Source organism: Thamnophis sirtalis, unplaced genomic scaffold (assembly GCF_051295495.1).
Source record: "Thamnophis sirtalis isolate CommonGarterSnake01/CBP01778 unplaced genomic scaffold, rThaSir2_p1.2 scaffold_11, whole genome shotgun sequence".
Lineage (NCBI taxonomy): Eukaryota > Metazoa > Chordata > Lepidosauria > Squamata > Natricidae > Thamnophis > Thamnophis sirtalis.
In genome coordinates, this window is record NW_028261391.1 from 53,507,713 (window position 1) to 53,535,308 (window position 27,596).

Here is a 27,596-nt window from a genome sequence, read left to right on the forward strand (position 1 = left end):
GCACAGTTTTAAGGTTTGATACATTTTACATTTTGGATTTCCTTTAAAAGTTATTTAAGACATAAAATAAATTGAAATGATATTTTTATCAGAACCTCCATATCTGTTTGATTAGAGACAGAAAGTATAATTCTGTGAGAACAGTGTATATTTGTAAAGGAATCTCATTAAGTAAAATAAAATTCTGACTTTTTCCATCCTACTTACATCTTTGCAGACATAATGAATGGGAGATGTATCATACATATACATACATACATACATACATACATACATACATACATAACATACATACGAGAACATATATATATATATGTTCTCTGGGTGCCAGAACAAAAAAATGGCTAAACGTAGACATTGTACTTGTTAGCCACTGCTTCGCTGCTGCTTTTTGGCTGCCATTGAAATGGGGAGGGGGGGCTTGGTATTTGGGAGGGGAATCATTACTTACTGGAGGATTGTTATTAGGAGCTGTCCTGACTATCTGCACATGTGGAAGAAGGGAGTTTCCCGCCAAGGCCAACTGTCCAGCATTCCACTCTGATGATGTTTTTTGAAGACATCTCCCACCTGACGGTTGGGTGAATTATTATTGGACTATGAAATGGGGTGCCAAGGGGAGGGGATTGAATCATACATGATATCTATTGCTTTCACGCCAATTTACTCAGACTCAGCTTTGCTTTGCTACTCATCGTTTGTAATTAGTAAAAGTACACTTAATTCTAAACATGGAGTTGAGTGGTTTCTTTCTTGATTATTAAACGAAGGAGCACCTGACAGTACTTAATATAGTTTAACGTTTTTGAATAAGACATAATGGTTTATGTCACACAAAGCTAAGCTATAAATCATGGTTAATGAACCACATTGAGTTTACATTTCTTACCAAACCAAAAAATCTTAAGGTGACTTATTAATCCATTCTAGATCTTTAAGGAAAGTTATGGTCATAAAAGATTGTAGCACTCATTCATATTGTCAGCAATATAATACGCTAAAAGGGAGGCAAAGATACTTGCAGATTAAGATTGTGATACTCGATTATACATCAACTGTAAGTGCACAGTGATAGTCATCTTTGAAATTTTAAATATCATTTTTGTATGTGTGAAGAAAAATAAAATTATAAAACTTTTATTGTTGCAATCTGCCCAGTATAACAAATTTCTCTCCCCCCCCGTCTCTCTCTCACACACACACTTATTCAACAATTTTATTGTTAGCTGCCTTGAATAAACATTCAGATTATTAACATGTTTGCATCAATATTAGAATAAAGAATGATTGACTTCTGTAAAGTTAAAGTGCTAAACGCTTTTTAAAGCCCACATAATTCAGCATTTGGGACTTGAAAGTTTTTGGGTATAGTTTGTTTGCATTGGCTTTTTTAAAGATAAAGGCAAAATAGTAAATTGAAGTGAAGCTTTCCCATCATGTAGAATTCTGGCATTAAACATACAAGAACAAATAATCTTATTTTCCACTCTTGTAATATAAATTATATACTGCTTCCAGTGACTAGTATACTGAAATATACCAGTACTGAATAAAATTATATATTGAATCTTAAGTAAGCTACTTGAGTTGAGATTTTACAAGAGAAAATAAATCCCTCTCTTATACAAGGCGACCTTTGAATATATTTTAGCTTCAGGTTTCACAAGAATCTGTTGTACAAAATATTGGTTAACCATATCACCTGCCTTTAATAAAATAGTGGTTAATTGTAAGTCTATTTGAAGTACAAAATCAAATATTCTCGCCTTAGATATTAAAGTTGTATATGGAAATAATCTATCCTTTCAATGTTTTATATTTATGCATACTATTCATTCACAGTGTAGGTATCTGATATATACCTTTTCCTAATACACATTAAGGGTGGTACTGTAAATTCACAGTAAAAATAAACGAGATACAATTTTCTTATTGTTTAATTTGAAGAAACTTATACCTTGCGGATATTTCTAAAATGAAAATAATTGTTGATGGTGGTAGAGAAAAACTAAATTGAAGCCCTCTAGAGTCTAGTCGACTTTCGAAATAAATTCTAGGGAACGTGTGAGTTCCTTGACAACTGTCTGACAATTTCATGGTTAGCCGTGATCTTGAGGGAATATTTGGAAATCATGACACATGTTAGTAAAGACAAACTTCTAAGATATACATATTCATATAAATATACATGCCTACAAATAATTCTATGTTGGATTATCTTAAAACATTTCTAATATAAAAATAATTTTTAAAACACTGAATTCCAGTGTTTTCATGTTTCAGTTGATAGAAGTGTAGGCTTAAAAACAGGCAGTCTTCTGTTTTTGGGATATTTGTAACTTCCATCATATCATAAGCTAAAATGAGAAATGGGAAACGGGTGGTGTTTAATATATGTCAAACTGACATTCTCTTGAGCCAACTCACTCCCTATCTAAGAAGAGAGGAGTCACATTTTGTACTTTAATTTTGATCTTAATATTAAAAAGAGAGTTAACAAGCCCTTGATAACAGTATGTTTATTCAATAATCAGCCCAACCAATATTGAAGAAGAAACAATTTGTAAACTATGCTGTCTTTATAAAACTTATGTTCATTTGTATTTAATTTTTGCAAAATTAATAGTATTAATAGGTGTTTTTTTCAAAATCAACTCTCAGTATAACAATTTTTTCTCTAGGAATCCTCTCTCTTTCTCTCAACAATTGTAAATTATTTATGTGAATAATGGCTATTTTCTCAACTCAGTTTATTTCACTAGATGGAAATTATTCCATAAACATCGCTATTTACAAAAAAATGTATTTACAGTATTATGTATATGTATTTCTTGAACAAATTAAATATTGGGGTTTTTTGAATTACTATAGGTTTGTATTTTCATTGTTATGTTAAAATCACACAATTAGAGTCATTTAGGCATTTGACTGCAATGACTTGGATGTTAATTATATCAATCTTAATTAGGTTTTGGGGTAGTTCTTTGTCTTGTAGGGAATAGGAATATCAACTGCAAAAAAATAAAACTTTCAGGAAAAAAACAATATTTTTTTCCTCTGAATTTGTGCACATAGTCACAATAAGAAATTTTGCATTTATATGTTTGGGGGTAACAAAAAAAAGTTTTTTTTGATGCCAGAATTTAGGGCACTTCTACTAATGGACAGTGCTACTGTCCATTATTGTCTTGACTAACTGGAACTCTTGTGCGGAAAATACATCAAACTTTCAATTTATGTGGGATATGGCTGAGTCTACTGAGTTTGGAAAATGCATTCAAGAAAATGGCCATCATTAATGCAAGAGGGAATGGAGGGATGATACTGGGAACAGTGGAGATGTGAAGCAGTAGGATATGCCTTGCTGAAATATTGATAGGAACGGCTGGGAAAAAAAAGAAAGAAGAAAAGGTATAGGAAGTCAGGTAATTCAAAAGTATGTCATGCTGGGACATGACCAGATAGAAGGAGAGAAGGAAAGTTTACAAAGGTATGTTAGTAAAAAAGAAAAAGTTGTCAGTTATGAAATAAATTATCAAATTCAAGGTGTACAACTTTTCATGAATTTCTTCCAAATTTTACTATTATCAGTTAACCTATAACATTGGGATATTGTAAAATATCTCTCATAATTTTGTTAATGTTTTATTATTCAATTTAAATTGGCTTGCTAATAGTTTATAATTGTCATAACTGTTAATAATTGACATACATTTAGAATTACTAACCGTAATACTTTTACATGTCATAATGTTTATTTTTAACATTAACTTCCTTGTGCTTAAAATACTACTTTTTTATATATATAGCCTCAGTACCTTTTTGATTGGTGCTGTTGGAAGATGAGCAGGGTCGGGCTTGATTGGTAATTGTATAGGGAACTACCTAACAATTGCAGAACAGTGGGTTAGGCTGGGAATTGTAAATAAACACCCTGGAAGCAAGCAGCAATAAATCACTTGTATAGCAGATCTAGGAAAACTGAACAAAGTGGTCGCTAGGAATTGACTAGGAACTAATACCTTCTTTAACTTGGTAATCTTTTTATTCTGGTAGTTACTGAACCTATTCACTGCTGCCTCGGGAGAGAAATTGCATATCATTGTTTTATATACTTAATACAAATGTAGTGCAAATCAATGTCAAAAAACAGGTGAGTTTGTTTGAAGCTGTTCATGTTTCAGTCTGGGATCTTGCATATTCCAAAATACAGACAATTCATATTCTCTCTCTCTCTCTTTCTTCATATTCTCTAGCAGCAATGACATATATAGATCCTTAGTTTTCCAGAGGAAGGGAGGGAGTGGTCACATGTGGGTATTCTCAAAGCCTGATTGGTCCAAAGACTGAGAGCAAACTCTTAAATACTGGCACCTATTAATATTAATAGATAGAAAGCTGGTAAAATGTAAAATCCACCAGGTGGAAATTGTATTATTCCCTGTATGTTAGCAGATTACCTTTTATAATTGATAATAAAATAATCTTCTGTTTTTTTCAAATTACATTGGAATTGAAAGAAATGGAATTTGTTAGAAGCATTATTTTCATGATGAATGAAATAACATTTGATTACCCACCTCCTGTCAGCCGTACATATTTGTAAACAAGCTGTGGCTGCTTGAAGAATCTTTGAATTAATAAAATTTGGTTTTGTATTCAATAGACAAGTATGAAAAAAATTGCTCATAAGTTCTTGGCATAATGAACAAGTAGTATGATGAACAACACATGTGCCCCTCCTACGCTACATTTACTTGCAGCCAGGAATCCATTTTAAACATCAGATTTCCTTTCTTTCTCCCTGTAATTTGTTTGGAACTAAATTAGAATTAATCATGTCCAGATTACCTGGTATATATTGTGATATTAGTAAAGTGATTTTCTGATAAGTATTTTTGATTGAGAATGAAGGGAGAATTGTTTAGTAATTGCTACATTTCAATCAGAGGCCAATAGCATAGTGCAGTGGTTCTCAACCTGTAGTCCGTGGATCCGAGGGGGACTATGTAACGGGGTCCACGAAGCCTTGAATAAATATTAATGATATAAATCTTGAGTTACGTCTTGGGGACCTATTGTCATGGTCCATTGCCACAAAAAGTATTTAAAGAGACCATATAATGAAGAAAAGATTGAGAACCACTGGCATAGTGGAAACGTGCTCCTTCCATTGAAACAAGTAGTTTCTCTGGAGTAGCTTGCAGGAGGGTCCAGGATTGGGTATTATCATGTCTACTTGGCCCAGAGACTGAATTAGAATTGAAGACATGCCTCTCTGCTCTTTCTGCCTGGCTCCAGTTTCAACTCAGTCTAAGGCCCAAGAGAGACATAAAAATTTAGCTCTTGAATAATATTATTCCTAGACCGTCCTTCAACCTTCTCCTTGCCTTCTCCTTCCTGGGCCCTACCTGTGCCTCACTTAGCTGTGGCAGTTCAATTTTGACGCTGTCCACAGACCTCTAAGTTGCAGCGATCTTCAGGGAGAGCTCCAGGCACCATTCCGGCAACCAATTGAGCTCCGCAAGGCCATGTGGAGCTGAGCAGCGGCCAGTGAGGTCTCTCCAGAGTGCAGAAGCCTGAACATCCAGTGTATGTGAGGCACGATCTCCCAGAAATCGGAGACAGCCTCTTCTTCAGCTGCAGCAGATTCTCTGAGCACGTGGCGAGCTCAGCATAGAAAGGAGGATCGCTGGAGACGCTTCTCTGCGTATGTGGCAATCACGACGATTGGGGGGTGCAGAGATCGTGGAAAGGCTACTCAAGTTGCTTGCTGGTTGCAATCTTCGGAGTTGCGGAGCAGAGTCGAGACCTATTAAGGTCCCCATATTGATCTGGTGATCGTGAGTAGGAGTGGCTTTGGGGGGAGCAGACAAGATGGCAGATGGCCATGTGTCTGAAGCAACTAGTCCACCCTTATCACTGGGAGAAGGAGTTTCGGGGGGGCACTCTTCCAGGCCTACTGCCTTGGAGAGGAAGAAGAAAGCTTCAGCCTCTGATCACCCTTCGAGGGCCTTACAAAGGGATGTGTTCCAGAGGCAAAAAGTGATTGATAAGAGGATAACCAGGGCTGAGATAGAAAGGGAGAAACAGGACAGCAGACAGAGCCCTTCCCCTGCTAGGTGATGTTTCTCTTATATTGGATCCCTGATAGTTGAGTCTCCCCACAGATCCCTAATCAACATCAGGAGGTCTCCCAGGGATATATATCTACCCCCCCTGTGTGTTCTGGGCACCCAGAAGACTTCCAGGAGGATCCTTTTGCATGCTTAGCACCAGTTTTGGTGGCAGGCCAAACTAGGCCTCAATTTGCTCCACAGGCAGCAGTTGCTGAACCTACTCCATGGCATAGCCAATTTCCTGAAAATATAGTTGATATCTCAGAGAGTTTCAAGTTGCTGATTACCCAAGCCATATCCCATGGCATAGCCACAGGCCTGCAACAACGAAATTCACCTTCAGTCTCAGGAGAACCCTCCGGCGCTCCTAGAGGCTGTCTATACCAACCCACTCCTGCTGCAACACATAGGAATAGACCAGTGTCCTCCTCGCTGGTATGTGAGGGATCCATCATGGGGGAGGAGACTCAAAGAGATCTTGACCTCTCAGATGATGAGGACCTCCCTGGTTCAGGAACCCCCAGCCTTTACGGGGATTTTTCCTCCTAACCTCTTTTAAGTCCCTGCTTCACAAGGCTAGGGCCACTTCTAAGTTAGGGAGCGCAGCAACCTCTACAGAGGGGCGACTACCCAAACAACAGATAATGGTCTTTTCTCAGAACCTTTAGCAGAAAAGGAAGAAATTCCGACACCACAACTATTCTTGGTTGTGTCAAGAAACAATGGTCAAAACCAGGCACCTTTCCTAACCCAGGTAGTAAAGACCGTAGGTTCTACAACCTCAAAACTGGGTTTTCCCAGGCCCTCCACATTCCTTTCATACATCCACCAGTGGCGACTTTAGCTTCCTCTACTTCCTTAGTGACTGGGGACATCTCAGATAACCTGAAGGCAGAGGGCAAGAAGGCGGAGCAAACCCACCAAAAAACCTTTCAGTTGGCAGTCTGGGTCAGGTGGCCGGTTGCTTGAGCATCCTTCTTTAATTGCACCATACTGCTATGGCTACAATAAGTTCAGGCGTGCCATACTTCCACAGGTCATCTTATCGTCCACCTGAACATGATATTCAACAATACAGGTATTTTCCCTCCCGGTCAGACAGGTAGAGAGGCAATACCCAAGGGATAGGTCTAGGTTTCAGTATCAGAACAAAGGTCCCTTTCGAGGAGGGGGTGGCTGTGTCTTCTGCCAGGGCAAGTAAGCTCAACTCCCCCCCCTTTGGTGGCCACCTCTCACTATTTGCGGATAGTTGGGACTCCATCACCTCAGATGCTTGGGTCCTAAGCACAGTGAGGTTTGGCCTTAGGTTGGAATTTCTTTCCCTCCCCTTGAATCATTTCAGGTGTTTTCCACCATCAAGGAATCTAATTTAAACGCAAGCTCATGAGACAGGCCATTAAACATCTGTTAGACATCAGGGCCATTGAGTTTGTTCCGGAGGACCAGAAGGGTTCTAGTTTTTATTCAAATTTATTTGTGGTTCTGAATAGTTCAGGGGGGTGGGGGTGGAGAGCCATTTTGGAACTCAAACTCTTAAATTCTTACCTCATATACATGAAATTTAAGATATCGTTCCTCAAGTATATTCTAGAGAGGGGGGTCAGGGAAGGAGATCACATGGCGTCCATCGATTTGACAGAAGCCTATCTCCACATAATGATTTTCCCAGATCACTGGAGGTGTCTGAGATTCCCTTACTTAGGGATTCATTATCAGTATAGAGCATTGCCCTTTGGCCTCGCATTGTCCCTCAGGACCTTTACTAAAGTTCTGGTGGTGGTAGCTGCTCACCTCCGAACTGTTCATGTTAGGATCCAGTGTTACCTTGATAACATTATGGTTCAGGAACACTCCACAAGGCAGACACAATCAGACTATCACTATTTCCACCTTTCAGGCTCATGGGTTTTCAGTTAATTTTGAAAAGAGCAGCCTATCTCCCGTCACTAGGCTCCTTCATCTAGGAGTGGTAATTGATGCTAGGGACGGAAAGGTGTTCCTATCCCTGGATCGTAAGGATAGTTTACTGCAGTTAATGAAACAGATCCGTAGGTAATGTTATGTCCCCATAGCACTTCTCTCCAGACTACTGGGGAAAATGATCTCCTGCATCAACGTGGTTTCGTGGGCCCGGCTCCATGCTAGGACACTATGGTGGCTGCTGCTTCCGTACCAAAGAAATGGCACCAGCGACTTGGATTCCAAGATACTGGTACCACCTCAGGTCTTCGATGATGTCTGTCTCCGGCTGTGCACAGGGGCTGCAAGTTCAAGGACCCCGCCCGATTGACCCTGACCACGGACACAAGTCTCTGCAACTGGGTAGCACTGCTGGAATCGCAGGTCTCCAGCAGATTTGAGGCACAACATCAACATCATCCGGATGGTCCATCTGGCACTGCGACACTTTAGATACTGAGTCAATACATCCCTCGTCCTCGTCGCGACAAAGGCTCATATCAACAGACAGGGTGGCACCAACTTAAGAGTCTTGTAGGGCGAGGCCATGAAATTTGGCGCCTGGGCGGAAAGGCACCTACTGTTGATTCGAGTGGAGCATATCACCAGACTGGACAATCATCAAGCCAACTGGCTCAGCCGAGCCATCGTATATCACAGCGAGTGGCAGCTTCATCCCGAGATATTCCAGCAGATTTGCCAGAGTTTTGGATGACCAGTCGTGGATCTGTTCACGACTCCCTCGAACACTCAAGTGCCCCACTTCTCTCGGTTCCTGGCTTGGGGAAACGGTGGGTGTTGACACTCTGCGCACAAAGTGGCCATCCAGCCTTCTCTATGCCTTTCCTCCCCTTCACCTCATTCCCGGGGTCTTACGGAAGATAATCTCAGAGGGAGCGGAAGTCATCATGATAGCCCCACACTGGCCCAGATGGGTGTGGTTTGCAGATCTAGTGCACCTGTCTTCCCACCCCACCCCTGTGACGGATTCCGAAGGAAAAAATATCACTGTGTCAGGGTGTCCTACATCTGGAGCCCCAGTGGCTCCATTTGGCGATTGAGCAGAGGCGCCTGAGGGATGCTAACATTTCCTCCAGGGTTATTAAGACCACAGAAGCCTCTAGGAAGTTATCCACCACACAGATTTACAATGCCACATGGTCCACATTTGTCACTTGGTGCTAGTCTTCCCATACTGATCCTGTTTCTGCTTCTGTCCCTCAGGTACTTGAGCTCCTCCAGGACAGCCTGGACAAGGGCCTTTCCCACAGCACAGTCTGCAGACAAGTGGCAGCCCTGTCCACTGCTTGAGGGAGAGAGTCTTCAATCTCTGGCTCAGCATCCGGTTGTCAGGAGATTTCTCAAAGGGGCCGCTAACTTATGGCCGCCGGTAATACACAGATTCTCTATATGGGATCTTTTAACTGTCCTTCAGGCTCTCACTCTAGAACCCTTTGAGCCCTTAAGGTCAGTCAGTTTGAAATTCCTCACCCTGAAGGTTGTCTTCTTAGTGACTGTCACCTGAGCAAGACATATTTCCGAACTGGGAGCCTTGACTTCCAGGGCGGACTTCTGCGTCTTCCGTAACAATAGGATGGTCCTTCACCATAATTTCTGCCTGGATCCCTCCAGGGATCGGGAACTGCTGTGGCACTGTTTGGATGTTTGATGTGCCTTGCATATTTATTTAAAACGCACATCCTCCTTTGGGAAGATGGAGGCATTGTTCATCTCCTTCCAGCCATCAACCTTGGGGGCGAGGATCACCCCTTCTACTATTGGTAGGTGGATCAAAGGAGGATGTGGCTTATGAAACTAAGCGTCTCCCAGTACCGGCTGGCATTACTGCACACTCAACTAGAAGTGCAGCCATCTCGGCAGCCTGGGCTACCCAAGCACTGATAGAAGACATCAGTGGGGCAGCTACATGGGTCTCTCCATCGCCTTTATCGATTGGACGCATTTTTGTCTGCTGAGGCACCTTTGGCCGGAGGGTGCTGTAACAGGTCTGGCTACTGAAGGGATTCTGGACCAATAAGACCCTCCCTAAGGGACTACAGCTATGGTATGTCCCAATCCTGGACCCTCCTGCCAACTACTCCGGAGAAGAACAGTTGGTCTTACCTGAACTGTTGTTCTTGAAGTCCAGATCCCACTCTAACATGTAGGTCCGTAGTCAGTCTTAGTTTAGGGTAGGAACCTGGAAGGGGAAGGAAGAGCGATCCTTTCCCCTCTGACTTGTTTTCAGGTCCTCTTAGAAGCTACAACCTTGTTGAAACTGGAACCAGGCAGAGAGAGCAGAGAGGCACGGCTTTAGTTCTAACTCAGTCTCTGGGCCAATTGGACATGATAATATCCAGTCCTGCACCCTCCTGCAAGACTCTGAGAATGACAGTTCAGGTAAGACCAACTGTTCTTTTGTATGTTATTTTATGGCCATTGTATGAGTTGCTTCGTGCATGTATGGATTATACTGCTGCAACTCATTCTAAATGTAAAGAATTTGATGTAATTGAAATTTTATATTAATATAGTTAATAATATAGGTATAATTTCAAATTCAATATGGCAAAATGTGAAATGCATTAATGAAAACATGGACAATTAATAGCAATTGTAGGAAAATAAATAGGGCAATGTGATAAATAGAAAACTGGCATTGCTTTATATTTGCAATGTTATTTAAAATTTAGCATCTGATTTTGCCTAATTCAAAAGAATTGAAAGGACTCCTTCTTGTAAAGCTTTATCAAAACACAATAAGTAAAAGTAAAAGTAAAAAAAGATTAGAGGGAGAGACAAAGGAGGGCAAAATCATGGCATTGATTATGGTGTTGCTTGACTTTCGTTATTTTGGTCCATGTAATTTTTTTCCATCCATCCCCACTCCTTCCAAGACTAAATAGCAGACTTTTTTAAAAAAACCCTTCCATATATAAAAGAAAGAAAAGGGGCAAGAAGGCTGCTTCTCTGTACAAATAAAAGAGCAACTTCATTTCAGTTCCTAAGAGACCTTTTACCTTTTCAAGGACAATTTGATTTCAGTGAAGTGGAGCTATTGTTCTATAATATCTGATCTTATACATCAGTAGTTTGTGACCTAGAGGTTCAAGGATTTTCCATTAAAGACTTGTTTATTGAGATACCTTGTACTATTCGAATTCAGGAGAAATTTCCTCCTATTTAGGAGAAAAAACCTATAGAAAAATCTGTGATTATCACTTATGTATAAAATTATGTATAAAAAGTCTTATGTATAAAATCAAACACAGGTAGTCTTTGACTTACAACAGACTTACAATTTGTTTAGTAATTATTTGAAATTGCAACAGCACTGAAAATAGGGACTTATGACCATTTTTCACACTATCATTGCAGTAACATTAACTGTCTGATGGACAGTTGCAGTGTTCCAGGGTCATGTGCTCATCTTTGACATGCAAAGTCTGGGGAAGCTAAATTCATTTAACAGCTGTGTTACTAACTTAACAACTATAGCAGTTCACTTGACATCTGTGGTATGGAAGGTTGTAAAATAGAGCAAAACTCACTTAACAACTGTTGCTTAGCAATGGACTATCTGTACTAAAAGAATCCTCATCAATAGTTCCTCATCAAATAAGTGAGTAAAGCAAGGCTTTCTAACAATTAGATCAATTTAAGAGTAAAACTCAAAGGTGCTTTTCAAGAGGCACCTGGACTTTTCTTTGAAGATGTTTCACTTCTCATCCAAGAAGCTTCTTCAGCTTTAACTGGATGGTGGGGAATGGAAGGAAATATACTCCTTGCAAGCAGCTGATCATTTGCATTCTTTTAGTGAGTTGTTAAGGCCACCTGAAGGTTTATTTGTGTTGTCAGGGTCACCTGAGCAGTTCAGATGGAGCCTTCTTGGAACTGTTGAAAAGACTGTGTTGTAGACTGGAGATAGATGATGTTGTATTTCTCCCCCTCTGTTGAGAGAGGGCTGTTCAATTTTGACATAGATGGCCTCTGACCTCTCTTTCAAACCAGTGGTCATCTCTGTCTAATATGTAGACTTTGCTGTCTTCAAAAGAGAGGGCTTTGTCTTTTAAATGGAGATGGACTACTGAATCTAGTCCTGAGGGGTTCGTTCTCCTATGTTGTGCCATGTGTTTATGTTTTTTTTTCTCAATGTACAAATCTCTACATGGCTCACTTCATTGTACTGCATATACCAGAGTTCCTCAATCTTTCTGGGTTGATGGCCTGGGGGGAAGGGCAGGCACCTTTACACATGCACGGGGAAGCGAGCCATGAGTTGTATGTGTGCTCGCAGTGACGCTAGTGCCTGAATGACATTCACAGCAATGCTAGTGCCCATGTGATGCTAGCTCGAGTGGGGAAGTGTGCGTTCGTGGCAACACCTAACTTCTACATGACACTTGTGGGATTGCTAACAACGCGTGATGCTAGTGCAAGTGGGGAGGTATGCATGCATGCACACTGGACAGCCATTCACACAACCCGGTGGCCAATAGGCCACAGCCTGGCAATTGGACCCCTGGCACATAGCATGTTGCTCAGTTTTGTGTGGATATTTTATCCTTGGGATGGTACCTGTGTAATTAAATGAAAATAATAATGAATCAGCAATTGATCATTGATCAATGGTTGTACCAAAATTTCACAGACTGATTATAAATAGTATCATAACTGAGTTGCCAGAATTATTTATCGTAAACTTTGCCAGAGGTTTAGTTCTAAACAGATAGGCACCTTGTTCAGAGGATGTCCGATATAATAACAATTATTGAAAAGAAGAACATTGATGTTGCTATTCAGGGTGATGGTAGGATTGAAGAAAACCAGTTGAAAAAAAATGAAATATCAAGACTTGCAGAACAAAGTTGAAAACTTATGGAAAAAGAAATCTGTTACTACACTAATCATGATTGGAGTCCTTCTAGCAAATAACCAAAGGACCATAAATCAAAGTTAATATAATACACACACACACACACACACACACACACACACACACACACACACACACATCGAGAGAGAGACCTATTTTGTATTGTTAATAAAATACTTGGTTTAAAATAATATAGTTTTCTCCTGTGTTACTTCATTGATTTTTATGAAGGAGGTGCTTCTAAACGCTGTTACTAATGGGCTTGAAATGTAGATTAATCAAGTGTCTACTAATTAAGGATCTGATGCTGACTTGCCCAGCATGTGCCCTAGAAATATGTGCAAATCTATACAGCTGCATCCAGCAAACCATTTGTTTCTAACCTTATACTGATGGGAATTATAATCACAACTAGGGAATCTGGAAGTTGAGAAATATGATACCCTACTTCCTTCTATCAATTAAAGAAGTTAAGTAAATATATATTCTGTATATATTTTCCCCTCTATTACAAATTTTTGCAAAGCTTCCTTAAATTATATGCAGTTACAAAATAGAGTGTTTTTTATGCTAGTGTTTTAAAAAGAACTTTAGCTCTTTGTCCCATTGTGTTTTTACTTAAAACTGGAGAGTTTTTTTTAAAGTCTGGATACTTTACTTAGATATCAAGCCTTTGCTATGGTTACTCGATTGAAACCAGCCATGGGAATGTTGAGTAAGCCAAGTTCTAGGGCGGATGTTGTATTTGCTCTGGAAAATAATAAAAAAAACTTTATTGATGGGAGTGTGAAGTTGGCATACCTTTAAATAATACCAAACTGTCTTGACATAATATTTATGAACAGTCAATGAATAATACATATTTGTAATAAAGTGTTTTAAGCTAGAAGCAGTTAAAATTAGCAACTGATAAGATCAAGCAAAGTAATGGACATTTATTCATAGTTCTGATTTCATTATCCATACAAAATGATGGCAAAATTATTATATGCATTTTAGCTGTAAAAATTGGAAAGGTCTATAGTTAAATTCTTAGGTATGAAGTTTTCTTGTAAATTATTTGTAACTGGGATATTACCTGTGCTAATATACAATTTAATATTTTAGTTTTTCATTCTAGTTGATTTGCATTTATGTGATGAGTTAATTACTTAAGAACATTTTTGCTTGTACCAAGCTTAGGTGGAGAACTAAGATTTTCTATCTCACACTGTGGTTCGTAGAACTTTAGAAGTGTAACATTATGTGGAGTTGGAAAGTTTTTCTGCAGTATGGCAAAAGAAAACATTCTGGGCCAGGTGTTAAGCTTTATATCACTGAAGGTTCAGTTCCTTGTTGTACATGTATGTGTTTCCACTCCATATTTTTCTTTACTTTTTTTTAAATTAATCAAGTTTGTAAACTTTCCTTTATTGCCTTTCCTCTATTACCTTTATTACCTTTTTACCTTTTAAACTTATTTTCTTACCTTTCTTTGCAGATTGAATGCTTACTAACCTTCGTTCAGCTGAAATTTCCTTCCTAGGCTCACAAAATCATTGAACCTATTTAAGGGACATGTCTTGAATGTCTGGTTTTTTGGAAACAGTGGCAAAATTAAAGAGGCATTTACTAACTGGATTGTGCATAACTGAAGTAAACAGTGGCACATTTGGCAATATAGGATTGTTTCAACAATTTATTTGTATGGGGCCTTGTGATAAAATGTCATGTTGAAGGCCAAGGAAGCTTTTGCATTTTCTTCCAGCTCTGTCTTGAAGTGTTGATAAGTAGGTCTGGAGAAGGAAATGTTGTGGGGAAGAGCAGGGTGGCAAATAGGAGTTGCACTTGATAGTTAACAGTAACAGTTGGGTAGGGAGTCTGGCTGGAAACAGTCATACAAAGAAGCTTTGTATAACCCATGATAATTTTTAAAAAAGCAAAACAGACTGGTGTTTAGACTAGGAGATAGAAGGAAGATACCTATTTGAGTTTTCCTAAGTAGATATAGCCATTGGGACTTAAAATGAAGTCAAGCATTTAGTGTCCATTTAAAATATATATATTAAAACAACTGTATACTATACTGTACTACTATTACATAAGAAATATCAGGATCTTTAGAGCTACGTAAGCCTGGGGTGCATGAATAATCTACTTATTTGCAAATAAATATTATTTTATTTGTTAAATCTTTTCCAAAATGATTGCAATCAAAATCTGACGCTTAATGTAACTATGATAACCTGTGAGAAGTGATTACCGGATCTCTATTACCTGCACTAATTATGGTGGTAATTATATGAGTTTTGACATTTTTGCCAGATACCTAAACAGATATTTCACAAACATAATTGCTAAGATTCCACTGTCATAACATTTCAATTTTGTTATTGTTTCAATGCAATTTTCATATTGAATTGAACTAATTTGAGAATGAAATGTTTTGTTGCTGAATTGCTACTTTTTATACAGCCCTAATGTTTAAATAAACTCCTGAATATGTAGATGCAGACTTAATGTCTAATTCATATGGAAGATATCTATTCTTAGATGCCTTATTCTTGCAGCATTTAAAAATTATCACTGTTTATTTATTTTTATCCCTGTTTATTATTTTTATAAATAACTCCAGGTGGCCAATATACCTAATATTTCTCCCTTCTCCTATTTTCCATGTAACAACAGCCCTGGGAGAGAGAATGATTGGTCCAAAGTCACCCAACCTTTATGCCTAAATTGGGACTAGAACTCCAGGCTCCTGGTGATCTTAATCACTAGACCAGGGGTAGTCAACCTTTTTATACCTACCACCCACTTTTGTATCTCTCTTAGTAGTAAAATTTTCTAACCGCCCACCGGTTTCACAGTAATGATGATTTATAAAGTAGGGAAGTCAATTAAATTTTAAAAAGGAAAGTGCTTCAGTATCGGACAAAACCCATACCGCCCACCATGAAAGCTGGAATGCCCACTAGTGAGCGGTAGGGACCAGGTTGACTACCACTGCACTAGACCAAACTTTTTTTTCTGCTTTAAATTTTCCAATTTCAGAATTTTGAAAAAATGTTATTTTTTTAATTTTCTACAGAAAATAAGTAAGAGGTGGTTGTTAGAATACTTTTTAAAATAACTGTTCTCTTGAACTATTGGAAAACAAATGGCAAACAAATTGCTATTGGAAAACAAACGATCAAAGACGTGGAACTAACAATTGTGGCTAGAACAAGGAGCCAAGAAATAGATTGGCTCTTTCTGATACAGATAGGACTCGACATACAAGCACAAGTGGGCTCAACATTTCTGTTGCTGAGTGAAATAGTTGTTCAGTTAATTTTGCCCCAATTTACGACCTTTCTTGCCACAATTGTTAAATAAATCACTGCAGTTGTAAATTAGTAAAATTGGTAACTCAGTTATTAAATGAATCTGGTTTCTCCATTAACTTTGCTTGTTCGAAAGTTGCTAATGGAGATCACATGACCCCAGGACATTGAAAATGTCTTAAGTATGACCCAGTTACCAAGCATCTGAATTTTGATCATGTGATCATGGGGATACTGCATTGCAACTTTTAATGGTCCCTAAGCAAATGATTGTAAGTCAAGAACTATCTATACCTAGACTTTTATGCATTATTAGCTTTTTATTAAAGGTGGCACTAGTATTTAGTATGGCATCCATATCTCCTTTTAAAGTTCAGGAAATCATGTAATTCCATCATTCAAAACTAGCCTCTCAGAAACTGAAAAATAGAGAGCATATTCTGGAAGTGCTTGAATAAACTTGCAAGAATTAAGAAAGATACAAATTAGATTTCGTAGGGGATGATGCAAATAAATTTTATCTAGAATCAATTGTTTAATTTTCATGTTTGGTTAACGCATCTTATTGTTTAATTTCTTGCTCTCTGATGCATCATCTATAACAAATGTATGTATCATTTGTTTCTGTACCCTATATAAAGATGTGATCCCTAAAGCAAAAAATAATATGGTTCCTCCTTCCTGGGAAACTGCTGCTTCACTGTCTTCCATACCACCTCCCTCCATGGGCACTGTCTCTTACATTACTTCTTTAAAGTCACTCTCTCACGCCAGCTTCTCAGAGAACTGGACGACAATAAGAGTAAAGATGAAAGTGTACCTGCGCTGCTCTCCTCCATATTTGATAACTCCTCTACATCAGGCAGCTCATCTTACAAGGCAACTATAGGGTTAGAAAAAACTACTTCCCTTTTCCTTGGAAACTGAAACCAAAGTCAAGGGCCAAGTATCTCCAGTCTTGAGGCTTCCCTGGCCCTGGATCCACTCTGAGAAATTTACCCCCTTGCCCTCCATGGGCACCAACTGTCACACTAGGGAATGATCAGATATAAGGGGTAGGAGCTTACAGGTCAGTAATGGGAAAATAAAGAAAGTTAGAAATAATCTCCCCTAAGTTATCAAGCAGTAAAAAGAGCCAGTGGTAGATTTGGAACTTTCAGACTTGTTAGATTTTGTTAATGTAGCCTTATATTAGCTAATCTTGTCATGTTTCCTGCATGGTTTACTTGGAAGGTTGACACAAATTTGGTGCCTGAATTTACTAGATATGCAAAAAAAAAAAATTGGAAGGCTCTAACAACTAGAAGAAAATTAAAATGCAATTTCAAGAGAATAATTGAAATAATTTCTTCTTTTTCTGGGTGATTCCAGCCTTTCCAAATTTAGGTTTCAACCATTATCAGTATTGGATTTTCCTTCCATTGGGAAAAATGTGTCTTTCTGTAGCAGGTCATATAAACTTACAAATATAAAAAACATTAGGCAATGCCATTGTATACAGTGGGATTTCCCCCACCCCGATATAAAAAGCATCAAACCTTATTTGCTCCTTTCCATAACAGGTGGGACAATGATAAATGTCATTGTGAATCCCATAGTATTGACAATAGTTTTTAAGTGCTGTGGTTCAGTATATTATAAAATTTCTTATGATTTTTCATTGTTAGCTTGGCAGTATTCTAGAAAGTGCTTTTGCAGTTTTGCTACAAAAATAATTACATTATTTTTAAAAAACAAAGTTTGGCTAGATGCCTCTATTATATTTATAATAGTTGAAAAATAATAATTCTTTTTATTTTATACACTAAACCAGACTCTCATTTTCACAATATAGTGACATAGTTACACTTACATTAATAGATTTTATAGGACTAATAATTTTGTAATGAAAGCTCAGCAAGACAGGATCTCTAATCTAGAGACCAGCTGGAAAGTACATCATGTTCATTCCTACATACAAAGTATCAGAATCACACTGGTTTATTTCTAGGGATGTTTAGAACGGCAATTGAAGTTTCATTATATCTATATAAATTTTAGGCTGTGGAAAGAATATGAAAAAAGTGTTTGCCATACACATGGCCTTGCATAAAATATCTCTTCATAATGTTAAAGAAACAGCATTCTTTACAAGGCTCCAAGTTGTTCAAAACCTTTCTCCAGTTGTAATTTGTACTTTGGTTCAGTTGTGGCTGATTTCAAATTGATATTCCCATGGATATAGAAAGCTAAAATATTTAAACATTAAAACTGGCATATTTTGAATTTTTTACTCTTTGTATTGGTGCAAAATTTTATCCTGAATTTCCATTAAAATAATGGTAACTGAAACCTTTACCTGAATTCTAGTGCAGGGTGTAAGACGAATTGACCTGAAATTGATATCTTTATTTTCCTGGTGCTGGAAACAGATTTGTTGCATTCTGTTGCTTCTCCTATTTTGTTTGCTTAGCAACAAGCAAAAGTAATTATACAATAAGTATTTATAGTGTGAATGATTGTATTTATTCAGATAATGAAGAATTATCGCAAGGCCAGCAACTCCAGACGGGTGATTCGGGTCCATCCAAAGGTCCTCCATTCTCTCAGATGGTGGCAGTCAGAGGCCCTTCTGAAGGGCAGTTGCTTCAGGGAACCGGAGCACCTGATTATAACTACAGACGCCAGCCTCTTCGACTGGGGTGCTCACCTATGGACTCTGGTGGTCCAGGGCAGATGGTAGAGGCTCTCCACCGGATTGCGCCTTTACAGCCGATCCGAGGCAGTGGATCCAGGAGGGCTCCTTGGTTTACCGAGGACCTCCAGGAGATGAAGTGCCAAAAGAGACGCCTAGAGCGCCACTGGCGGTCCAGTAAATCCGAGTCAGACCGAGCACTATTAAAAGCTTGCATCGGAGCATACCTTTCGGCAATACGGACAGCTAAGAACACCTATATTGCCGCTCTGATTGCGCCCGCTGAGTCGCACCCTGCCGCCTTGTTTAGGGTAACCCGCTCCCTCCTGAATGGGAGGGTTGTGGATAATCCCTTACGAGGTAGAGCGGAGGAGTATGTCCAGTTCCTCGCGGACAAAGTTGCTCGGCTTCGGACGGACCTGGACTCCAATTGCGCAGAGCCAGCCGGGGTACCGGGGGAGGGTCTTGAGCGACATCTCTGGACTGACTTTCAACTTGTTACTCCTGATGAAGTGGACAAGGCCATGGGAGCGGTGAGTGCCGCCACATGTGCACTGGACCCGTGCCCCTCCTGGCTGGTCGCGAATAGCAAGGAGGTGACGCGGGGCTGGATCCAGGCGATGGTGAATGCCTCCCTTCGGGAGGGCTTCTTTCCTCCGCCATTGAAGACAGTGGTGGTGAGACCCCTCCTGAAGAAGCCATCTCTGGATCCAGCCATTTTGAACAACTACCATCCAGTCTCCAACCTCACCTTTGTTGGGAAGGTTGTTGAGAAAGTGGTGGCCTTTCAGCTCCGACGGTCCTTGGATGAAGACGTTCAGTTTCTGTCGGATAAAATCACTCAGATTTGGACAGACCTGGACTCCGCTTGGGCAGTACCAGCCGAGATGCCGAGGGCTAGTCTTAATCAGATTTTTTGGGATGAGTTTGAATTTGTCACCCCTGAGGAAGTGGACAAGGCCATGGGAGCGATGAGTGCCTCCACCTGTTTACTGGACCCGTGCCTGGCTGGTTTCGACCAGCAGAGAGGTGACACGAGGCTGGCTCCAGATGATTACCAATGCATCTTTGTAGGAGGGGTTTTTCACACAACCATTAAAGGAAGCAGTGGTAAGACCCCCTCCTCAAGAAGCCTTCCCTGGACCCAGCTATTTTGAAAAACTATCGTCATAGTTTGTTATGCCACATGTCATACAACTATACTGAGAATCACTGTTCTAATGTTGTGAATGTATAACTTGATTCTGAATTGGTTCCTTTGGTGAATCAGAGCCATTTAAAATGTGACTTACAATAACTGTCTTATTGTATATTCTGTTCACCAGTCACCAAAACCAATTTATTGTTGTAATTTGACAAATCATTAAGAAATATAGCTGTAGATTTTATGGAAAATGTACTATATTGCTGCCCTGTCTTTAGCTGCACAGTTTGTATAACAATATACAATTGTATCTTCAAGACCTGTATAAGCAGTTTTTTAAAAAAATTTGCCAATTATAAAAAGTGTTTTCTTAGAAAGATGTTGTATATAACATCTCTGGCTTAGGTTGATTCTGCTCTTCTGAGGGTTTCGTGAAGCAGAGCTCACAACTGTGATGCAGCAATGTGAATTTAGGCGGTCCCTGATGCTCTCTGAGATCAATATTTCTGGAGACATTCTAATCACAAAATAATACATCTCGCTGAAACTACGGTGTATTTTATTTTTTAATACAAGTGTATTCTATATAAATCATATAATTTGATTTCAGCAAACTTTGATAAGGTTTCACATCATTAACAATTTACTAAAGTTTGGTTTGGCTAGCAGTATAGTAAGGTGGATTACAATTGGCTGGCTAACCATATTTTGGAATGAGAACTAATGAAGTTAGAACTGTGATGTGTATGGATCAGTCTTACTTTAAAACTGTTTTATTTCATTTTCATTTTATACAATCACTTATATACTGTGCATAGAAAAAAAAAATCCACCATGAAAAACCAACATAACACTTCAATCCCCCATACACCCTTTCTTCTCCCCCTCCAACTTTCATTTCTCCCCTCCAACATTCCCCTCTTCTACTTCCCTTCCCCCTCAGACATCTCCCCTTCCCTCCATCTCACCCTCCTTACATTCCCCTCTCACTCCCTCTTTACTTCTCCCTCTTCTTTCCCTCTACTCCTCACTTTGGTGTATCTCTACAATTCATTAATCTATTCAGTTTATATTTTGCACTAAAATTAAGAAAAATAATAAAAAAGAGAAAATAAAAGAGAAAAAGAAAAAAAAGAAAAGAGAGCAACAGTATACAAGTGCATTCTTATTGTTCTGAAAATTGAAACTGTATTTCCACCCTCCCCCCTCCCCCCCGATAGACCCCCCTCCCTAACCCCCTTACGACTTCCCAGGTCCCATACCCGGCATAATTCTTTATCAAGCACTGGAGTATATTAAAACCAACTAACTTTAAAGTTAAAAGATAAAAGATAAAGGAAAAACAAAAAAAGAGAAATAGTAAAAAAAAAATAAAAAGAAAAACAAGACACACACACAAAAAAGGAAAAACAAGAAAAATCAATAAACCCACTACATTAACACAGCTTCCCATCATCTTTAAATCTTAAACAATGTACCTCATTCCTAATTTCAGTTATTTTATTACTTGCAGGATTTCAAACTATATTGGAACCAAGTAAGTAGTCAAATGGAATTCTCCAACTAAGGGCCTTATTACTTTATCTATATATCCAAACCTTTAATTTATCTCTTTTTTATCCAAATATCCAAACCTTTCTATAAAGCCATTAGACTCAAGTACTTCTTTCATTTTTCATTTCCAACACCTCCCATCCTGCCCTTACCCACATCCACATATAAATTTTATACCTTCCACCCTGCCTTTACCCGTGTCCACATATATATTTTATCCTCATCCATTACTCCTCTCATATTTACTCCACCTTCCTGGAGACTCTCCGACTAATCTTTCTTAACCTTATATTCAAATAGCAATTCATACAAAAATCAGCTTACATTCTGACTCAAAGTAATCTAATTGAACTTTCACTACCCTTCCATCTCCCCCGCACCTCCCAACTCCGTTCATCCCAAACCACAACTCAAGAAAATCACGATCTCCGCTCTCCTCGCCTGGAAAGATAATTCATGCGCAATTTAAATTAGAGTTCAAACGAATCTTATATACAATATATGTCCAAAATCAGCAGCGTTTCTTTCAGTCTCAATATCTCTTCATCGATATACAGCTTTACCATTTTATACCAGACAGAAATCATGAAATTTTATTCAAACTAAAAATTTAAAAAGTATTTTAAAAGCATCGCTGGATCTTTATTCTTTACTCTTCTGCCCTTCCGGAAGAGGAAAGCAACGCCCTCCGCCTTGTAGCCACGTGTCCCGCTGCTTGTCTTCTCCTTCTCCTTGTCTCTCTCCAGGTCCGGATGAATCAGGAAGTCCCGCCTTCAGAATCTTGTAATAAAAATCTCGGGCTTCACAAACAGAATTAAGACGATGTTTTTGATTCTCAAATGTGACTGTAATACCAGATGGGACTTCCCATTTATATTGTATTTGAGAATTTCTGAGTTCTTCAGTTAAGAAAGTGTAGTCTCTCCTTGCTCTTAATATTTGAGATGGTATTTCTTTAAAAACAATCAAGTCCTGCCCATCAATTCTCAGCCTCTTATTGTAAAGCTTCTGTATTATCGCATTTCTGGATTCCCTTGTGGTGAAATATATAATTATATCCCTCGGAAGCTGTCGCTGTTTTGCTACACACGAGTTCTGGCGGTAAATTTTTTGAATCTGCCAATCAAAGTTAAATCCCGGACTTCCCACCGAACGACTAAGAGCCTCAAAAAAGGTCTGTTTCAAATTCTCCTGTTCCTTTTCACGCAGTCCTCTAACTCTTATTGCAAACGCAGTCTTATTATAATTTATCATGACAAGTTGTTTTTGAGCATTTTCAATTTCCTGTTGTAACGTTTGAATTTTAGATGTCAAATTAGAATTAGTTTCTTCCAAAAGTTCCAATTTATCCTCCATTCCAGCAATATAGTCTGTCATAACTGTCATAATTCCGATCATATCCTCCTTTGTTTGAGCAATTTTGGCATCAAATTTATCATATAAATCCGATATAAGTTGATTGATTTCCTGTCTGAAATTTTTAAGGGTTTCAAAAAGAAATTCTTGCGTTAACAAGTCTCCAGTAGAGGGCGTAGGAGGCAAGGGCAGCGACTTTATAGCAATTTCTTGAGATGTGTTATTAAGGAAGCGCTTCTGCTTCGATTTGGGAGCCATTCTAAAAAAATAAAAAAATAAAAAACGAGCAAACAAACAAGCCAACAAACAAAGTCTCTGCTCCCCTCAGTTTTAGATGGGATACTATTTGTAATCTTTTAACAGTTGATACGGAGAAGTCTTCAGGAGAGTAGGGCTGATTGAGTACGTCACATCAAACGCAGAAGCTATAAAATCGCCATCTTGTGACGCAGCTAGACAAAGAAGCCTTTTACAAAATTGAAGCTGGTATTTTGAATAATAATAGAAGAGATTTCTCAGGAATGGTCCCCGCTCGGATTGATTTTAAATAGCTTAGCTTTGTCCTGAGGGGGGGGCAACCTGCCTAGGGCTGCAAAAAAAAAAGCAGCTGAGAAGAACTGGCTGGAGTAAAAGCTCAGCTATTGTTGAACCTCTTCTCCGTTCACAGCGGGGGGAAAAAGCTGTGAATTACAAAGAGATCCTAACGACTGAACTTCTCCCTGCCCCTTTCTGCCAGAAAGGGGAGATATCTATAGATCTTATAAGATATACAGACCAGAACTCTGAGAGGAGCTCCGTTGAGCTCCCGTCGGCGACAGGCTCCTCCCCCGGAACTGTATGGATCAGTCTTGAAGTCACTATTTTAAATTATTTTAATAATTAGCTGGCTGATTGCATATGACACAAAAAGTAAAAATTATTTCTTTATTTACAGTACTTCTATCACTGCCTATCTTATATGATACATTAGACACCTCACAATAATTAATAAAACAAACCCTCAAAAATAAGAGTAGTAGAGCAATTATCCTTGCAGCTCAATCAATTTCGTTGTATTTAAGTACAATGACAATAAAGATTATACTTATAATCTAAGGTGACTAGACATCCCGCATTTGGCGGGACAGGAACGTCTTCTCATAATTTTTCCCGCGTCCCGTGCCATTCCCAAAAGATCCCGCTTAATTTTGGCGCCTTCGACTCACTCCCCCGCCCATCTGCTGCCTCTCGCATGAGCGGGGTAGCATAGCGAGTGAGCAGGCGGATGGGCGGGGGAGCAAGCTCGACTTTCCAGCCCCACTTCCGGACAAGCCGTGGGAAAGCCTCCGCGGAAAGAGCCACCTGGGGCCGCCGCTTCTTCTCCGAACTCAGAGTAAGTGACGGGCGGGGCGAGTGAGCGGGCGGATGGTGGTGGGATTGCCACCCGCTGCACTGCAGCTGACTCGCCCCGGGCGGGCGGGAAGAGCACAGAGGAAGGCAGAGCGGCGCTCGACGCGACTCTGCTACTTCTGCTGGAGGAGCCCCTAGATAGGGATGGTGGGTGGCGGGCGGAGCAAGGGAGCGCAAGCGGCGGATCCCAGACTCATATGCAGACGGAGCTCTCCAGGCACAGGAGCGCTGGAAAAGTGCTCCGCTCATGCACCCACCGGGACGGAGCACGCTCGCTCGCTCCAGCCCTGCCTGCCGCCACGCTAAAGTGTCAGCATGACTTTGAAGTGCTGGCTTGCCTTCCACATCGGCCTGCGCGGAAGGCAAGCCAGCACTTCAAAGTCATGCCGGCAGTTTAGAACTCGGCTGCCATTCAGCGAAACATGTTTCGCTGAATGGCGGCCAAGGGGCATGCTAAAGTGCCAGCATGACTTTGAAGTACTGGCTTGCCTTCCATGTCAGCCCACGCAGAAGGTAAGCCAGCACTTCAAAGTCATGCCGGCAGTTTAGAACTCGGCCTCCATTCAGCGAAACATGTTTCGCTGAATGGCGGCCAAGGGGCACGCTAAAGTGCCAGCGTGACTTTGAAGTGCTGGCTTGCTTGCCTTCCACGTTGGCCCGTGCGGAAGGCAAGCAAGCCGGCACTTCAAAGTCATGCCGGCAGTTTAGCGTGCCCCTCGGCCGCCATTCAACGAAACATGTTTCGCTGAATGGTGGTCGAGCCCTGCCGGCAGCCTTCCGGGCCGGCCGGCCATTCAGCGCTCGCACCCAGCGCTCACACACCCACAGGACAGCGCCGGGGAGGAGAGGAACTGCGCGGGTCCCGTCGCTCATAGTACGAGCGAGGGTTGGCCGGCTGGGGGTGGGGGTGGCTGCTGCCAAGGTCTCCAGCCTTGCAATCCTGGGCGGGGATGGCGAAGGTTCGCTCCGGAGCTGCGTAAGACCGTTGCACCGGGAGGCCTCCGCCCCGGGGATCCCCCGCTCCACCCATTCGGATTACCCCCAAACCCAAAGGAACCTGGGCGCAGGGGTGCAGGCCAGGGAAGACGGAGTTTGGGGGCTCAGAGGAGGAAGGGGCGATCTCCCCCTCCATTCGTCTGTCCCTCTGCAGAGCTCCTCCCGGGGGAGGGGGAGGCGGCGAGTGCGCTGATCCCCGTTTGCAAGACCAGCCCTCCACCTTCTTGTCCCGTTGGGAAGGGGGGTGGGAGACAAGAAGGAGGCAGGCTTTATGCGGCCGGCGTGGAGGTGGCGTTCGGCTCTGTCTGAACTTGGGCGCCATTGTTGGCTTGAGAACCGTTCTCTTCGGTTCGCGAAGACACGCTGGTTTCGTCTATTTCAGCAAACGCGTTGACGCTAACTGCGCCGACAGAAGCTACTGGTGTGGGAGGACCTGGCTGTCTTGCCTCCATGGCTTTCGTTGACGCTGCCACTACTGGTGCTGCTTGTGCAAGGGAGGGATTCGGGACAGGACAAGGAGCAGCTGAACGCCTCTCTTAACTTGCTTTCGAGCGCTGCCTGGGCAGAAAAGACACGAGAGCTCTCCCCAACCGCTCCAAATTGGCTGGAGGAGGAGGAGGAGGTGGTGGTGGCTGATCCGCTGATACTCAGATCCATTCCATTGTATTTGTATTCCCCGTAAGAGCCAGCGTGCATGTTGCCTGGATCTCTATAGGATCCATCCATGGATCTGCCGGCCCCATAATTTAACAGCTGATAGTTTGGGGCATTAGGGTAGCGTCCTGAGAACAAATGTACAAAGTAATAACTCATGTGGGTTTGTATCTTGGAGGGCTTGATTTGTGGGGTTTGTGGTGGCCCCCATGCTTGAGAATTTACGATGTATTAATGAGTTGTACTTCATTTTTGCTATGAGGCCAAATATGGGTGGATGGGGGGGTGCGTTTGGGAATCACGTGCTTTTGTTGACCAGTCGTAAATTCTCACGGATGACCTCAAGAGGCAATTCATGCTCTATAGTTACAAATAATGACGATCTGGGAATCGTTAAGTTGCCTGCCCAGCTGAAGTGTGTTCTAGCGGAGGGGGAGGAGGGGGAGGCGCCACGGCGGTGCCTCCCCCTCCCCCTTCTCCACTAGGAACACCTCAGCTGGGCAGGCAGGGGTGCTGGGCTTTGCCGGCTTCAGCTCAGCCGCAGCGTCGGTCAGCAAATTTTAAGAAAAGGCACTGGACAGCCACTTGTCTAAAATGGATAGGACCTCCTGCTTGAGGGGGGGAAGGACTAGAAGACCTCCAAGGTCCCCTCCAGCTCAATTCTGATTTGACCAGAGCCCTGGTCAACAGTTGCAACACCGACATTGTGGATTGATGGTTGCAATGGCCATTGCAAGCCACTAAATGGACTTTCCAGCCCCTGTTGTCTTTCTTAGAGAAGAATGCAGAATACCAGAGCTGGAGGTCATCTAGTCCAACCCCCTGCTCAAGCAGGAGACCTGATACCATTTCAGGCAAACTGTTGTACATTATCTTTTTCAAAACCTCTTGTGATGGATCACCCACAACTTCTGGAGGGAAGCCGTTCCACTGGTTAATTGTCCTCACTGTCAGGAAATTTCTCCTTAGTTCTAGGTTGCTTCTCTCCCTGGTTAGTTTCCATCAATTGCTTCTTGTCCTTCAGGGGCTTTGGAGAATAGGTTGACCCCTTCTTCTTTGGGCAGCCCCTCAAATATTGGAAGACTGCCATCATGTCACTCCTAGATCTTCTTTTCTATAGACTAGAAATCCACAATTCCTGCAACTGTTCTTCATATATTTTATCCTCTGGTCCCCTAATCATCTTTCTTGCTTTTCTCTGCACTCTTTCCAGAGTCTCCACGTCTTGAGACTGATTGATTGGTCGATCTCAAGTAGCTTCTATCCACCTCAAAGCCACAAAGTGTTTCCTCCAGGCTCTTATCACAGATCACTTATGTTACTAACTTATCAGCTGCATTATTCACTTAAGAACTGTGGCAAGAAAGGTGGTATAATGGGCTTAGTGACCAAAGTTACAATAGCATTGAAAAAAGTGACTGATGACCATTTTTCACACTTAGCGACCATTTTCACACTTAGCGACCATTGCAGCATCCTCATGGTCACGTGATCAAAATTTTGATGTTTGGCAACAGTTACAATTTATATTTGTAAATTGTAGTTATGTTGAAATAAAAAAAATATTACA

At 40.8% G+C, this 27,596-nt stretch overlaps 1 protein-coding gene and 1 pseudogene across 4 annotated transcripts in view; one reads left to right on the plus strand and one right to left on the minus strand.

The window, feature by feature from the left end:
* ADD3 (adducin 3) overlaps positions 1–27,596 on the plus strand; it is a 111,049-nt gene that overhangs the window by 6,120 nt on the left and 77,333 nt on the right. The gene's annotated exons all lie outside the window — the stretch shown is intronic.
* Positions 25,642–26,202, minus strand: LOC148043649 (homeobox protein Hox-B5 pseudogene; annotated as a pseudogene).